Source organism: Neopelma chrysocephalum, unplaced genomic scaffold (genome assembly GCF_003984885.1).
Source record: "Neopelma chrysocephalum unplaced genomic scaffold, ASM398488v2 Primary Assembly neopelma1_97065, whole genome shotgun sequence".
In the NCBI taxonomy this organism is placed as follows: domain Eukaryota; kingdom Metazoa; phylum Chordata; class Aves; order Passeriformes; family Pipridae; genus Neopelma; species Neopelma chrysocephalum.
The window spans coordinates 1,959,700-1,976,172 of record NW_020925707.1 but is presented as its reverse complement, the minus strand read 5'-3'; the positions used below and the strand labels follow the sequence as shown (position 1 = coordinate 1,976,172).

The following is a 16,473-nucleotide window of genomic DNA, read 5'->3' as shown; positions in this document are numbered from 1 at the left end:
AAAAAAAAAAAAAAAATTGCCTTCTCATCCTCTCCCATAGTCAGACTTGTAGCTGCTTGTCAATCAGTTTGGGTTTTTTTTAATGAGGTATCCTAAATGAACATAGTCTACATTACACATTTTTCTTCAACTAATTTGCAAAACTTCATCTGAGAAGTTTTAGAATAAAGTTTTTAAATAAATCTGCAGGTGAGTTTGTAGTGATAACTCACTTGATTTCATACATTTTGGTGACATTGCCTACCTGCTGTAAGAGCCTAAGAGATGAACGGCAGAATTCTTTTATCTTATTATGAAGTTCATGATAATTCTTTTTCTTTAGTGGAAAAATGGCTTACCTGCTCCCAAAGAAGGCCCCTCACTTTACCACAGAGACACCATAAGAGGTTGTCTCTTCCAGTTATACAATTTTAACTTTTGATATTTTTCAGAACAAAGCAAAAATATTTTTTGCCTCCAGTTATCTCAATTGTGTTGGTGGAAGGTTTTTTCCCCAACTTTATTTGGTTAATATGTAACAATAATATAGTAAGAAAAGAGATATGTGAAGAAGTAAAAGTCCATTCTTTTCAACATCTGATTTAATTATGAGATGTTGATCACCAGTCTCAAGAATTCAGATACTTCAAATGATCAGCAAGTTCAGTTGCAGATAAACTAGATACTTCCTTTTAGGACAACAATATGTTTGTAATATTGGTGCAATTTTTGATATACAAAGATTGTGGGGTCATTGAAAATAAAACTAACAGGCCAAAAATTAAAACAGGTAAAAACATTTGAGGCATGTGGTTGGAAATTTTCCTCAGAAACAGTATGGTAGTTTAAGAAAAATCATTATCATGTATTCCAGACTGTTCTCTTTCAAGTACTAGGACAAATCAGTATAACTTCCCTTTGAAGTATGTGGAACTGCCACAGCATAAAATCCAAGTAATATTTTAAGTTTTAATTATAAATTCTTCAGCAGAATTTACACTGAATTCCCTACAGAATCATACTGCTATAGTTTTCAATTATTTCACTAAAAATGAGATTTAAAATGATATTATATCTACTGTAACCTAAATATAAAAGCCAGATACTAAAAACTTACAATGAGTGCAATAATTGTTACACTTAAAACAGTCTCTAGGGTCAAATTCACAGATAGTAGTCTGGAAGCAACTATTAGTAAAAAATGGAATATCCATAGAAATGGAACACTTTTGGAAATATCCAAGGTGCCACTGTATCAGAAAACAATGATTACCACAAGTTAAGTGAAATTATATCAGCTGTTTAATAATAACAACAGTAACTGTAAGAAATCCCTTAAAAACAACTGTGTGGCATGGTACAATTATTAAACTTTTATGTTCTTCAAGGCCAAGATTATTCCTTTTAGTCATTACTTTGTGAGTAGATTCAGAGAATTCAATATCAACAAATGGTTCAATATGAGTGAGACTGCTGGGGTCAGACAATAAGTGAGCAATGCTTATACTGTTGAGGAGAAAGAGAATTTTTCCTTGAATATAAAATAAGCTCTTTCATGTTATCTGCTATAGCACGTATTCAAGAGTATTCTTGCCAGGATTTTGCCAGCAATGGAGAGCGGAGTAATACCACGATAATTTGAACAGTCTGATTTAACTCCTTTCTTCTTATACAAGGTGATGATGACTGCATCACGAAGGTCTGATGGTAGTTCGCCTAGTTCCCAACAACACACCACAAACTCATAGAATTTAGCATGGAGTGCTTGCCCCCCATGTTTCCAGACTTCAGGTGGAATTCCATCAACCCCAGCTGCCTTGCCAGTTCTCACCTGCTGAATGGCCTTAAGAGTTTCTCCCATAGTAGGGGCAATATCCAATTCATGCTTCACCAGTTGTGTAATGTACTGAATTGCTGAGTCTCGGACTACATGGCTAGTACTGAAAAGAGTCTGAAAGTGTTCAGACCATTGGTTCAGAATGGAGGTTTTATCTGTGAGAAGCACTTGAACATCTGCGCTGAGTAGAGGGCTTTGGACCTGGTATGTAGGCCCGTATGCTGTTTTCAGGGCCTCATAGAATCCTCTGTGATCACCTGTATCTGTGCATAATTGAGTTTTTTCTGCTAGATTGATCCACCACTTGTTCTGGATGTCACGGAGTTTCTGTTGGAGCTTGCTTTATGTAATGTGAAAGGCTGCTTTTCTTATGTGACAGGATGGCAGTGCAAGGTGTGCTTGATGGTTGGTGGTTCTCTTTTTCCTCAACAATTCCTGAATCTCTTGATTGTTTTCATCGAACAAGTCCTTGTTCTTCTTGAGGGAGAACCCTAAGGTTTCTTCAGAGGACTGTAGGATGCTGTTTTTAATATGGTGCCAGAATGTTACAGGAGAAGGAATTCTACCTGAAAGCCAGTGTGGTTTCAGAGCCAACAGGAGTACCACAGACGTGGTGTTTGTTCTCAGACCTAACTGCAAGAGAGGTATAGGGAACAGAACAAAGGTCTCTATGTAACCTTTGTTGATCTCACCAAGGCTTTTGATACTGTGAGCAGGAAAGGTCTGTGGCAGATTTTTGAACGCTTAGGATGTCCCCCCAAGTTCCTCAAAATGATCATCTCACTCCATGAGGATCAGCACGGCCAAGTCAGATATGGTGATGCACTTTCTAAGCCCTTTCTAATAACCAATGGTGTGAAACAAGGCTGTGTTCTTGCACCAACCCTATTCACAGTCTTTTTCAGCATGATGCTCCAAAGGGCCACGGCAGACCTCGATGATGAAGATGGTATCTACATTTGATACCGTACTGATGGAAGCCTCTTCAACCTAAGGTGACTGAAGGCCCACACTAAGACCTTAAACCATCTTGTCCGTGAGCTGCTTTATGCTGATGACGCTGCCCTTGTTGCTCACACAGAAGCAGCTCTGCAGCGTTTAACATCCGGCTTTGCTGAGGCTGCTGAGCTCTTTTGGCTGGAAGTCAGCTTAAAGAAGACAGAAGTCCTCTATCCTCAGGAAGTCTTCCATCATCCCCATATCACCATTGGCGAATCAGAGCTCAAATCAGTCCAGCAGTTTAATTACCTAGGTAGCCTCATCTCCTTGGATGGTGAGGTTGACAGAGAGATAGACAACAGGTTAGCAAAGGCATATAGTGCTTTTGGAAAACTCCATAAAAGAGTTTGGCGAAATAAACACTTGAAGAAAAGTACAAAGATCAGTGTTTACAGAGCCATAGTGCTGTCTACTCTTTTATGAGTCTGAATCATGGGTCATCTACCGCCACCACCTGCGTCTCCTAGAACACTTCCATCAACGCTGCCTCCGTACAATCCTAAACATCCACTGGTCAGATTATGTGACTAATACATCTGTTCTAGAACAAGCAGCAGTCACAAGTATTGAGGCCATGTTGCTGAGAACACAGCTGCGTTGGGCAGGGCATGTCTCAAGGATGAAGGACCATCGCCTCCCTAAGATCCTGCTTTATGGTGAACTTGCCACTGGCTGCCGCAAGAGAGGAGCCCCGAAGAGAAGATACAAGGACTCCCTGAAGCAACATCTCAGCTTTGGCCATATTGATCATTATCACTGGTCTACTCTGGCCTCCAATTGGGAGGTCTGGAGACACAGTATCTGTAATGCTGCTGATGCCTTTGAGAAAGCACACAGGATCACTCTTGAGGAGAAAAGACAACGCAGAAAGAATTGTGCCCTGCAGAATTTACCACCTAAGGAGTCCTTCCACTGTGCCTTTTGCAACCGGACATGCCTGTCCTTGTATTGGCCTTTTTAGCCACAGCACGCTTGTAGCAAACGTGGGTAGAGCCCTCCCCAAATCTTCGTTCGCGAAGCCTAGCCATGATGATCTTGTTATCTCAAAGACAAATATTGAATGTTGCTCTGTCAGCAATGCATATGTAATAAGCCCGGACAGTTTAGAAATTCAAGTGATACAGTTGTTTCCCAGGATGATGATGAAACAGCTTCATTCAGTACTAACTCCGGAGAATATTTAATAGCCTATATCAGAGCTAGATTTTTTTGCACTATCAAGTCCACATAACATGCACACAGCAGTATTAAAAGGCCTGGATGAGAGGAACTCTGAGATATTAACATTTATCTTCAATAAGTATTATCCCAGACTGGATATTTCAGAAACTGAAAGGAAAGTGGTGTGCTAATATTTAAAAGTGATAAACGGAATAGCACAGGTATTTGATCTTTTTCTGTCTGACACCAAAGAACGTAATCATGGCAGTTTCACATGTTTTGATTATTAAAAAGCAAGGCCATATGATAAAAAAACCCCAAACTTTATTTATTATTACACTGAGGATATTTTTCAATCAATATCTGCGAAAAACAGATTAATTGTGTGAACAATGTATGCATATGTGTATAACAATTTGGTTGATGAACATAATACTGTGAGAGCACTTTGGTATACTGACACTTCCTTCTGAAAGGCACCCTTACGCCATTCTGTATCAGAAGTGGAAAGAATGCCAACATAGTGTGGCTCTCACTACATTGCCGAAAGATTGGTTGCTAAGACTGTAGATGGGGACCCCTGGTGGCCTAGTGGTTAGCATGCAGGACTCTCACTGCTGCGACCACGGGTTCGAATCCCAAGTCCCCCGGGCAGATGGTAGCTCGTTAGCCCTGTGAGGCCATCCATCTATGAGAAGGACACTCTAAACAAACCTACGTCCTAAGGACCTCACTGCCATTGTCCAAGCTTGCTTGGCCCCGGCAGATGAACCTTAGGATTAAAGGGTGGGCTCAGTTCAGCCCAGGCTGTGTCTCACCTAAAAAATCCATTGCGCAGGCTGGAAAGGTAAAAAGACCTTTCCCAAAATCTTCGTTCGCGAAGATGGGCCATTATTTATTATTATTTATTTAAGACTGTAGATGTAACTGTAATGAAGGAATCAACAAGTGGTTCTAGTAAAGTCACATGTGGTCTTTTTCTTGAACCTGAGTTCAATACAATTTCTATCAGTGAGCAGGAGCCAATATACTTGATCATATTTTCAGTTGATTCAAAGATATTTAACATGTAGCAAAGAACACAAATTACTGATTCTGAATAATCCCGATTGTTTTCTCTTATAAATTATAAAGAGTCGTTTTGCAGGGAGAGTGTAGGAGTTGGGTTACAGGAAGGATGCTGGATGAGGCATCCTGGGAAATGAAGTCCCGAAGTACTCCCACACATGGGCAGTGAGATGTCCTTGATGATTGGTCAAGGGAGTCACGTGTTACTTTGAGGTGCATATAAAAAGTGGTGATTCATTTTAACAAAGAGGATTTGGCTCTGAACCCCCAACAAGCAAGCCGGGTCTGGATGGTTTTTTTACGTATTATATTAATAAGCCACAAATGGCGCCCAACGTGGGGCTCGAACCCACAACCCTGGGATTAAGAGTCTCATGCTCTATCGACTGAGCTAGCCAGGCCATATGGTTTATTTATGTATTATATTAATATGCCACAAATGGCACCCATGCGTGAGGCACGACCCTGTATCAGGGATAAATAGACTGCCTTGTAACAAGGAAAAATTTCAGTAGTGTTTGAACAGGTTTGTTTTAAAAACTTGGAATGCTTTTTTCCAAAAAAAGGCCAGATGTCATATACTGAGCTAAAAGCAGGCAGAATACGTTGTTAAACAAAGGACGTCGGATACCAGTGCTAAAAGGACTGAGATGTCATGCAGAACCGCATGGGAGCTCCGAGAATATACGTATTGTGCACACGAGAAACCTGGCAGAGTAAGCTTTGAAAGAAAGAATAAGCAAAGCTACAGAGAACCGAGGTAAGAAGCCGGCATGGGAAGCTAAAATTCAAGGGAAATGATAGAAATAACTATAGGGAGAGACTGCTTGAGAGAAAGCAGAGATAGAAGATGTGGACACTTTAAAAACAAAGAAACTTAAAACTCGTCCATGGAGAAAAACTTTAAACCTCCTGTTTCCCCCACGAGCCCTAACAGACAAAGGACTCCACCAAACATAGTAGCAGACGTGGGGGTGGGGTGGAATCGTGTGCAAACCTAAGGGACCCGAAAACAAAGGACTTAGACTGGGTTTTGGCACGGGCAGAAGTGAGAACGTGGCACGGACTGCGTGGTCACTGGGGAGAGATAGGCCTTGGGTCCACAAGGAACTACTGAATTTCAGCCACGTGGTGTCCATGCCGCAGCTTGGGCATCAACATCTTGCCCACGGCCGGCTTGCCAAGTGTCCCAGCTTGAGGAAGAATGCTTAAAGCATGTGATCCGGTAAGCAGAGAAACAACAGAGGACACCAGGAGGGAGTCGATTTTACCTCCTCCGAAAAAAGGACAAGCACTCAGCAGCGCAGGGACAGACCGCTGCCCCTGCACCAACTGCCTCTGCTGTTAGAAAAGCCTACCACACTTGTTACTGATATAGTCAAGAGACCACTCTCTTAAATTTGGAAAATATTAAAGAATTTATTAAAAGGCAAATAAGCAAATCAGTGCACTGGGCGACCGGGAAGCCCCCTACTTCACCAGCGGTCAGCAAGAACAATGCTTAAAACCCCATCTTTTATACCCTTTGCAACCACCTCCCCCTCAGTCATGTCATCTTGTCATTGGTCCTTAGTTCACGGGCTTTGTCTTGCTTGGTCCCTGCTTAGCGGGCTTTATTCGCATTGGCTTTCAGTTCGCGGGCTTCTCCAGCATTGGTTTCCATTTTGCGGGCTTTTGCACTGTTGCTGAGGGAAGCTAACCGATTCCACTAGAGTACAGTCTCAAAACCAACCATGTTGGGACTTTCCAAAGGTGATGGTGGTTTCTTTTACAATCTTTGTGGCTGACCTTTTGCTGTTCCACCCTCTTCAAGTATTCTTAAACAGACACTTTGGAATAACAGGATATCTTACTTGCCTTATAACCATAGCAACATAGCTTTTGTGGTTTGACATTACCTTCTGCCAGTCTAACAGGACATAAGTTTGCGGTTTAACATTTCTGTAGCTTAGCACTTAATATTCCTAATGAAATGTTAGCTCAACACACTGCTCTAGCAAAAAGGTCAACTTAAGCTTAGTAACTCATTTATTCTTATTTCTGCTATAGTGCTTTATTGCGAACCTTATTATTTCTAACTTTATTTGATGAACAAATTATTTACTTAACTTTAATCACCTATTACACTACGCTCCGCAGAAGCAGTGCCAAGATCCCTTAAATAGGCGCCAGCTACACCACCTGTGGGCGAGCGGCAGCGCGGGTTTTGAAAAAGCACTGTCGACACAGTGGCGGCACAAGGCGCCTGCATGCCGGAGGCAGCAGCCGCGGCGGCAGCAATGTCGGGCAGCGGAGGAGTGGGACCCATGGACGAACACCCCCTGCTCAGCCCTGGCCCGGCGCAAAAGCCACGGGGCCAAGCTCTGGCTGCGTGGGAGCCGGGGGAGGGGGCTGGGGCCGCTCTGAAACAGCTCCAGCTGCACGGGACACGCCATGCCAGGACGGGATGGTGCGAGCCCCGGCGGGGGGGGAACGGGCGACAGGAGTGCGTCTTGCCTCGCTGCCTCCTCACAGCGCCGTGCACGCCACGCTGGGGTATGCACAGGCAGTGGCCCAGGGCCAGCACAGCAGGGAGCCCACCAAGCCCGGACTGGGCCACATGAACTGCAACAAGCAGTAAAACCCTATACACATCTGCCGCAAGCAGAGAGAGAGACAGGAACCCCCACCTAACACTGACAAAAGACTCCCTGTGTGGGGGCAATCCTGATGTCCGTGGTGGAGAATAATGCAGCCAAGCTCCGGGAAGGCCAGGGCTGAGAAGGATGACCACACCCTTTGTGCTAAACAGAGCAGGCTGAGCCTGCAGCCAGCAGAGCTGAGCTCCCTCCTGCACACCTCACAGCTACAGCATCATGGTGTGAGCTCCCCTGAGATACAACAAGATACATGTTAACTTAGCTCTGTATGTATCTTGTTGTCTTGAAACCTTTGGTAAGAACACTGAAACTTAAAGGTTTTGTTTCTAATATTTCATCAGTTCCCTAGGACTTTCTTAAATTGTGAGATTGTTAAGGTTGTTAAAGTTGTTAAGCCCTCAAAGACATCTGAATAGAAGCTGTTGCTGTGACAATGTAGTTCAAATAATGTATTTAAAAGGTTCTTAAGTATCTCCATGCCTTGTTAATTAATATATTCACGTTATTGCCACAGAAGGTGAATTTTCTTGTTTTTTGTCCCTGTCTCTGGGAAGGGGGAGAAGAGTGAAGCCTTTCAAAAACCAAGATGTTTTGCTGGCAACTAGGTGAATAGAGATTCTGTTGTCCCAATCCCTGTCCTAGAGGAGGGAAAGCAAAGCATAACAAACTGAAATCTCCCCCATCACTCAGTTTAACTCTTATTAACTGTTTAACTTACATCAATATCGGGGAAGGAAGATTTTCTTTGTTGTCTAAAACCTTTAAAATTGCCTTTTGAGTTTATCTCCACAAAACCAGGACACTAGACGCCTCCCAAAGCAAACTGCTTTCAGTGAGAATAAAGAAAACTTTTCTGATTCCTGTGATATCCATGAATTATTCTAGTGCCAACGTGGTAAAGGGTTTGATTTTGTTATTAAGATAATGTTCAAAATGTTTATTCTCTGTTTTCTAATTGTTTCAGCAAGTGAAAGGATTCCCTGATAATTTATATAAATACTTATATAGGATTTCATGTGAAGATTGAGAATAATAAACATATATTTGATCCCTTCTGCCCTTACAGCATTAAAACATGTGTGGGAAAAATCTCATTTATTGAATTTAGAAAGACGGCAAAAGTTTGCAGAACAAAAGGAATAAAATGAAAAGGAAAAATTACAACACGTGTTGGGTGTCCTAGGCACGCAGGATTCCCAGGAACACCCTTCAATTCAAAAGTCCCGCTTTTTAAACATTCTTAAGGTTCAACCCCGTTTACGTCATAGAAGAGGCGTTCCCCTCTTTCTGGTTGGCTGTGTCGTGCTGGGAGGTGGAGTGTCCAGCAGCATGGCAGCTTCCAGGACCAGCCATGTGGTATAAGGGGTTTCCTTACCAATATTCATTTACAGTTCCCTATTCCCGTTCGCATGTTTCCCTGACACCGGTTCCAGGCTGAATCCGGCGTCTTACAGCTCCGCGATAGGCCCTATAGGTTAGTAAAGAAAAACTCTTATGTTAGTGATTTGCTAAATTCATTTGCTTGTAATAAAACCGATTCTTTATTTCTCACACATGCAACACATGGAGTTACACACAGCCTTCAGCCTTGAGGTAAAAAGACAATAAAAGCATAAAATGACTTCTTGCTTTTGCTTCAAGCTCCAGCAAAAGGAGACTTTGAAGTAAAAGACATTGAAAAGCCATCAAATGACTTCTACTGCTTTACTTCAAAAGGCCATTCCTAGACAAATCTGCAGAGAAACTGCATGTTTGCCTAACCTCTACATCTATTTCTACCATACTAGCCACCTGAGATTGTTTAAATTCTTATTAACATGTTTGTTAAGTTGTTACTAAGGGCAAAAAGCAGCTAACAGAAATGGATGGAAAAGACCGAAAAATTAACTGCATTCCGGACACTGAGGACAGCTTGGTCTTGTTGTTTACAGGCGATGCTGAGTTTTAAACTATGTTAACATATTGTGATGGTAACTTGTGTATGTATCTTTGAAGTTCTTGACTTTTGGTTTTCTATAACAAAAAAGGGTGGGGGAAGACATCAGGTAAGACATTTAGGTTTGTTAAGCCTTATATTCCTCATATTAATTCCTTTTCAAATTTTCAAAATAGGTACAGTTGTCAGACATGACTACCAGAAGTGACAAACTGAGAAACATACAACTAATAACCACTACAAAAACCCAAACTACGTGATTTAAATAGAGACATAATAAAAATTCTAAGTATGCATGTGTGAAGTGAGAATGACTGAAGTGGCCATTCTGTATGAATGAGAGAAGCTGTGTGAACATGTATGTATGTAGATATTTCATGCTTCATGTGCCTTAAACAAATTACACTTGTATAATAACACTTGTTCTCTAAGGGCCCTTTCCTTGAAATGGAGTTGAACTTCTCTTGGTTGCAAAAAATCCCTCAGACAGATAAAGTTACCTGTTACATACAGACGCTTGGGGAAGTGGGAGTCGATGTTCTGCCCAGTTATGCAAAAACCCTAAACAATAAAGTTATTGTTTATCCCAAATAAACACAAACTCTTAGGAAATACAAGTTCAAATTTATGTCAAGTAAGTTTCAAGGATTACAGATAAAGGTTCAAATAAGTAAGTTTGTTGAGAGACCAAGGTGAGCAGTGAGCTGAGTCACTGTGACGCAGTGGTGATTGTTAAAGGGGGTTTACAAAGTTTACAATGTACTGGTTTATGCAATATTCTGTACTTCCTCATAATAATAAAGAAGAGGGGCGATGTAGGAGTTGGGTTACAGGAAGGATGCTGGATGAGGCATCCTGGGAAATGAAGTCCCGAAGTACTCCCACACATGAGCAGTGAGATGTCCTTGATGACTGGTCAAGGGAGTTACGTGTTACTTTGCGTATAAAAAGTCACGTGCATATAAAAAGTGGTGATTCATTTGAATAAAGAGGATTTGGCTCTGAACCCCCAACAAGCTAGCTGGGTCTGGATGGTTTATTTATGTATTATATTAATATGCTACAGGAGAGGGCAGTCTAAAATGAGAAGCATTAACTGTATAAAACACTGGGCATCAAAGTTCTTAATCAGATAAATGTCATCTCAGTGTAACACTGTTCAAAGAGACTAAAGTGAATGCTGCTTATATAAAAAAAGGATTCTCATTATTTAAAAAAAATTAAGGTGGAAGTGTATTTAAATTTTGAGAAGGAAGATGGTAAATTACAGCAGGATTAGAAAAAAAGGATAAGAAAGCTAATTAAAAGGCTCTTAGAGGTAAGACAGAAATTCAATGAGCTTGGTCAGGTTATCACATTAAAGGACTCTTCTGAGGATAGGAATGAAAAACATTTTATCCTAAATCCTTAAATATCGTATGAGGAATGGGCATTTATTGGTCTGTTTAACACAGTTGTCAAAGTTTTCCAGCATCACTGAAAATTTTCAGACAACCAAGTTCATACAGGCAGTACTTAAAGTCATTAGTAAATTATTTATGATATCAGATTATTTGTTAAAAACTTCCACGAAGGAGCACAGAGTACTGATGGTAGGCAAGGGAGCCCAAATAATACCCCATCCTAGATGATCCCAGGCCCATAAACAGTAATGGACCAATCACAGGTCCACCACAAGCCCAAAGGAACAGAGCGACACAAAGGCAGGCAGACTCAGGAGAAGGCACACTCTGTTGAGACCCATCCTGGAGGGCCTCAGGAGGGGTTCAGCCCTGGTATCCAGACCCTGTGCCCTCTGTGTGCGTGTGTGTGTGTGTGTGTGTGTGTGTGTGTAGGAGGTCCAACTGCCAGCAGGTGGGAGGCAGACCTGGAACTTCCATCCTGTTCAGTCAGAAAGGGGAACAGAAAGGGTACACTGATGCTGCCTGCGTTTGCATGTTCACAATCTGTGTGTCTTATCTGTGTAACTGAACATATGTACATGTATTGTTGTGGTGGGTTGACCTTGGCTGCATAACAGGTGTTCACTTAGCCACTGTCACTCATCTTCTCAGCTGGGGAGCAGAGAGCAAAGCTCATGGGCTGAGATAAGGACAGGGGGAGATCACGCACCAATTACCATAATGGGCAAAACAAACTTGACTTAATTAATTTAATTTATTGCCAATGAAAAGCCAGAGTAGGATAATGAGAAATAAAAACAAATCTTAAAACACCTTCCTCCCACCTCTTCCTTGTTCCCAGACTTAACGTCACTCCTGATTTCTTTGCCTCCTCCCCCAAGTGTTGCAGGGGGACAGAGAATGGAAGTTGCAGTCAGTTCATCACACATTGTCTCTTCCACTTCTTTCTCCTCACATTCTTCCGCTGCTCCAATGTAGGGTCCCTCCCATGGGAGACAGGACTTCACAAACAGCTCCAACATGGGTTCATCTCACAGGCTGCAATTCTTCACAAACTGCACCAACGTGGGTCCATCCCATGGTGTGTAATCTGGGGCCATGGGGAGCAGACTGATCCAGACTGGGTCCCCCGTGGGTCCACAGCTCCTGCCAGCAAACCTGTTCCAGCATGGGCTCCTCTCTTCACAGGGCCACAGGTCCTGTCAGGAGCCTGCTCCATTGTAGGCTTCCCCCAAGGCCACAGCCCCCTTCAAACATCCACCTGCTCCAGGATGGGATCCTGCATAGGCTGCAGGTGGATCTCTGCTCCGCCATGGACCTCCATGGGCTGCAGGAGCGCAGCTGCCTCACCATGGTCTTCTCCATGGGCTGCTCTGGCACCTGGAGCACCTCTTCCCCCTCCTTCTTCACTGACCTTGATGTCTGCAGAACCACTTCTCTCACATACTCTCCCTCCTCTCCTGGCTGCTGTTGTACAGCTGCTTTGGCTCCTTCTTAAATCTGTGAAATAAATCTCTGTGCAGCCATTTACACTATATAATTTCAAATCCCTGAAACAAAATCGAGTGCAGTGCAGAGCATTGTCTCTTCCATTATGTAAATCGGATTCCTCTCCTGAACATACCAACATTGAAGGGAGGCATCTTTTCTGATGCCTGCTCAGCTGGTGCTACGAAAAAATTCAGGAGCGGTTAGCTGGGGTGAGATAAGAAAGGGTTTAATTATGACAAGGCAAATAGATGTTACACGGCGCGCGCGCTGGGCTGTGCCCGGGATGTTACATTTATAACAATATCTGGCCAATCCCAAGTGTGTCCACCCTATAACTTTTGGCCTGGTCCACCCCCTGGCCCGCCTCTGGAATTGGGTTGGGGGGCTTTTTGGGACCCCCTCTTCATCATTCTTCCTCATCTTCGGGGTACAGAGAGCAGTGTCACCCAGTTCTTTGACTCTGTCCTGCGGCCAAGATATAAGCGTTCTCCAAACAAGACAGGCTTGCCTTGACAAAGAGACAAAACATCTTCTACTGGATATGGGAATAGGGTTGATACGGGGAGTATGGAATGGGGTGAGAGGATTAAGGAATGTATAAACTAAGGGGTGCTACAGGGAGGAGGGAGAAAGGGTTTCTAAAATCTACTTCTATTACCTATAAAACTTATAAGGTAGAAAAATAAAAAAATCATTATGGGCTTAAGGCATCATTTCAAACCACTAAGATAATATTGGGTAAACACAACCAGGTAGAACTCTGAAATTTCCTGAGAACTCAATGTATCACAGAGCAAACTAAAACTTGACTAGTATGCTATTAGAACTCATCATTAGGAAAGCTTTCTGAGTTTAAATGTGAAGACCTTTAATTTCTAGGATAATATTTCCAAAAATAAAACTTTAACCTTTAAGAGACTGTGACCTATATTCTGTGCTGCTCAAGAAGAGCAAGCTTGTCACCTGAAGAATGCTTCTAGCCCTTTCTACATGGTAATTTTAAGGTTGCTAAGTCATTTTGTCTTGTTGTAGAATAGAGACAAGATACTGAGCTATTGATTAATTTTTCTTTTCATTTCATGTACATGGTGCATTTCTAGCTGAAATTTTAGTAAGTAAACAAAAGGCAAAGTGTGAGTGGAAGCATATTTGTGTTCTTTAAGAAGTCAATAAATAAATTTTCACTTTTAAAGACTTTGAAAATCTAGTCATATTCATGCATGAATAATTGGCTTTTCTAGTCTTGATGATTTTTTTCCTGGTTATTGCCTCCGACTTGCATAGAATTTTCAAATGCCTCATAGCATTCTTCAGCATCAAAATTATTTGATAGGATTAGGTTTTGCTCTGTAGCTTTAAAGTATTTGGCCACAGTCTCTCATCTGTTTTCATATGACAAAAAGGCAGAATTCTGGTGGAAATCTCTGAGGCCAAACAACCCACCTAAAGGCACAGTCAGTTGCAGATTACTGCCTAGCACCTCATCAGTTTCTAATATAAATTAAAGGTGAAAAGTCACTGGGGTGGGAAATCACGGTTGGGTGGAAAATGGAAATTCTGACATTTTCTGAGGGTTTACAGTAAATTTAGCGATTACAGATTTAAGTGTGAGAAGTTTTTTCGACTTCAGTCCTACACAGTCAATTGATTCAGAGTGAGAAAGTCGTGACTGTTCAGCCTGGAGAAGAGAAAGTTGCGTGGAGACCTCATAGCAACCTTCCAGTATTGCAAATCCCAAGTAAGGGGGCCTACAGGGAAGGCTGAGAGAGACTCTTTGTCAGACTCTTTGATAGGGCAAGGAGTAATGGGTAGAAACTTAAAGAGGGAAAATTTGGGCTGGATATTTGGAAAAAATTCTGTACTAGGAGGGTGGTGAGGCACTGGAACAGGTTGCCCAGGGAGGTTGTGGATGCCCCATTGTCGGAGGACAGAAATTGTGTGAACAATATCTATTGCATTTCTGCGACCTTTGCCTTGGCATGGCTGGGTGCAGATAGTAAAAAAATACTACGCCACTAATATGGCTGCAGGCCTTGCGCCAAGGTGAAGGAGGAGTTCTTTTGGCAGGTAAACAAGTTTTATGGACACCTGCTGTGGGCCAATTAGTACTGTACAACGCAGTGTTTTCCTTATGTATCCAATGTAGCCTGGGAAAGAATCACGTCTGTGTGTCATAAGCAGTATATAAGCTGTCTTTCTTCTAATAAAGCTAACATTTTGCCGACCATAATGGCCCATGAGCATTTGTCCATACCCCTCTGCTGATACCCCATCCCTGGAAGTGTTCAAGGTCAGGTTGGATAAGGCCTTGAGAAACCTGGTCTAGTGGAAGGTGTCCCTGCCCATGGCAGGGGTTTTGAAACTAGATGATCTTCAAGATCCCTTGCAACCTTTAAAATTCTATGATTCCATGATTTGATGATAATTTACATTTTTAAAAATGCACAAATGGTCAAGAGTATAGAGTACAGAAAAAAATAAGAGTGCTGTGGGTGCAAAAAAGTTTCTATGGGTTCAAAGGAACTCTGAATATTTACTTTGGGTTATTAAGTAGATTGCCCACAAAGTTGGAAATGGTCAGAGGCTGAAGACTACTCAGACGAAGTATTAGATGTTTGCTTTCTCACTTATCCATTTATGAGTAGTTTTCCATTGATCCTGCTGGAAAACGATTCTGAGGGAGTGAAGTTGGTCTGAATTAGTACACCCACTCTTACATTTTCCCTTAGAGGGCCAGATTGTCATCCAAAGCCGTGCCTTGAGCAATTTTGTCTAAACGTCCCCACTCCCTTTCTGATGACCAATTTTTGGTAGCCCATTTAGAAATGTCATATGTAGTCTTCTGGGCACTTACATGGGTCACTAGTCACGACCCATTGCATTTTGGCATGAAAATATGATCACTGTCCTTAAGGTCAACTGGTACACCAAAGATAAAACAAGCCAAGATATTTTTGAAAATCTTATATAAAGATTTCCCTCAACATATATTCAGATGGTCAGCAAGTGTTAAAACGTAGGTTACTTTGGCTACCCAGATAGTAGTACTCAGTAATATTAAAATTAGCTCATATACATATACTAACCACAGCTCCCTGCTTCCTAACTTGAATCTCTAAAAAGGCTACATCTATCTTTTCTGTTTAGACTGGATATTATTCTCTCCTGACCCACATGCAGCATCAGTAATTGTGACTGTGTAGCCATGCAGGAGGTCAGATCAGTGTAATAACCTTCAGGGAAAAGAAAGTTTTCCTCTTCTGGCTCAGTTCACTCTCAAGCAACTGAGTGAACTTTCCAGACACAGTGTGTCTACATTTCACTGAAGCTGATGCAAAGTAAGGGAGAAGGCTATCTCTGTTCCTGACAGAATGGCCTTAAAGCAGAAGGTCCTCCTGACTGTGCCTGTGGACATACAGTTGATATAAGTTTTAGGCAGACATCCCCTCACTAACAAGAAATTAATTATTTCTCCAAATTAAATCTAGCAGAGCATAAAAATCCTTGTCAATGAGGTTGAATCAATATTTTATTCTCCTGGAGGCTGGGAAAAGGTAAAGAAAATGGTAAGAACACTCCTGTACCCATTTGAGGGGGGAGAATCATTCAATCAGCTTACCAAAATAAGTTGCATCTTGTGTCCTGCTTCTCCAAAGTAACAAAATAGCCCAAAATTTTAGATGAAACATATGTCTTGCTATTAGAAAGACTTACCAGGAAAAAGAGACAGGAGTTTCTGTATATGTTAAATGGCAGAGAAATAATTTTGTTTGAAGATCTATAGACAGGGAAAAAGGAATCAAAGATAGAAGCATTTTAGAGTCTTGTAAATTGAAAAATTTAGAGGAAAATGTTTTAATTATCACTTCAGCATTTTTATGGCATCTTTTCCCAGCACCCTGGCACTTATCTCTGTAGCAATGGATGTTTGGAAGGAGTCCTGCCAAAGGTGGACTGATG

At 41.9% G+C, this 16,473-nt stretch overlaps 1 non-coding gene across 1 annotated transcript; it reads right to left on the bottom strand.

Moving 5' to 3' along the window:
* Positions 1-5,372: 5,372 nt before the first annotated feature.
* On the bottom strand, positions 5,373-5,445 carry TRNAK-CUU. The gene has a single exon. It is a non-coding gene; the product is annotated as a tRNA-Lys (tRNA).
* Positions 5,446-16,473: the final 11,028 nt, after the last annotated feature.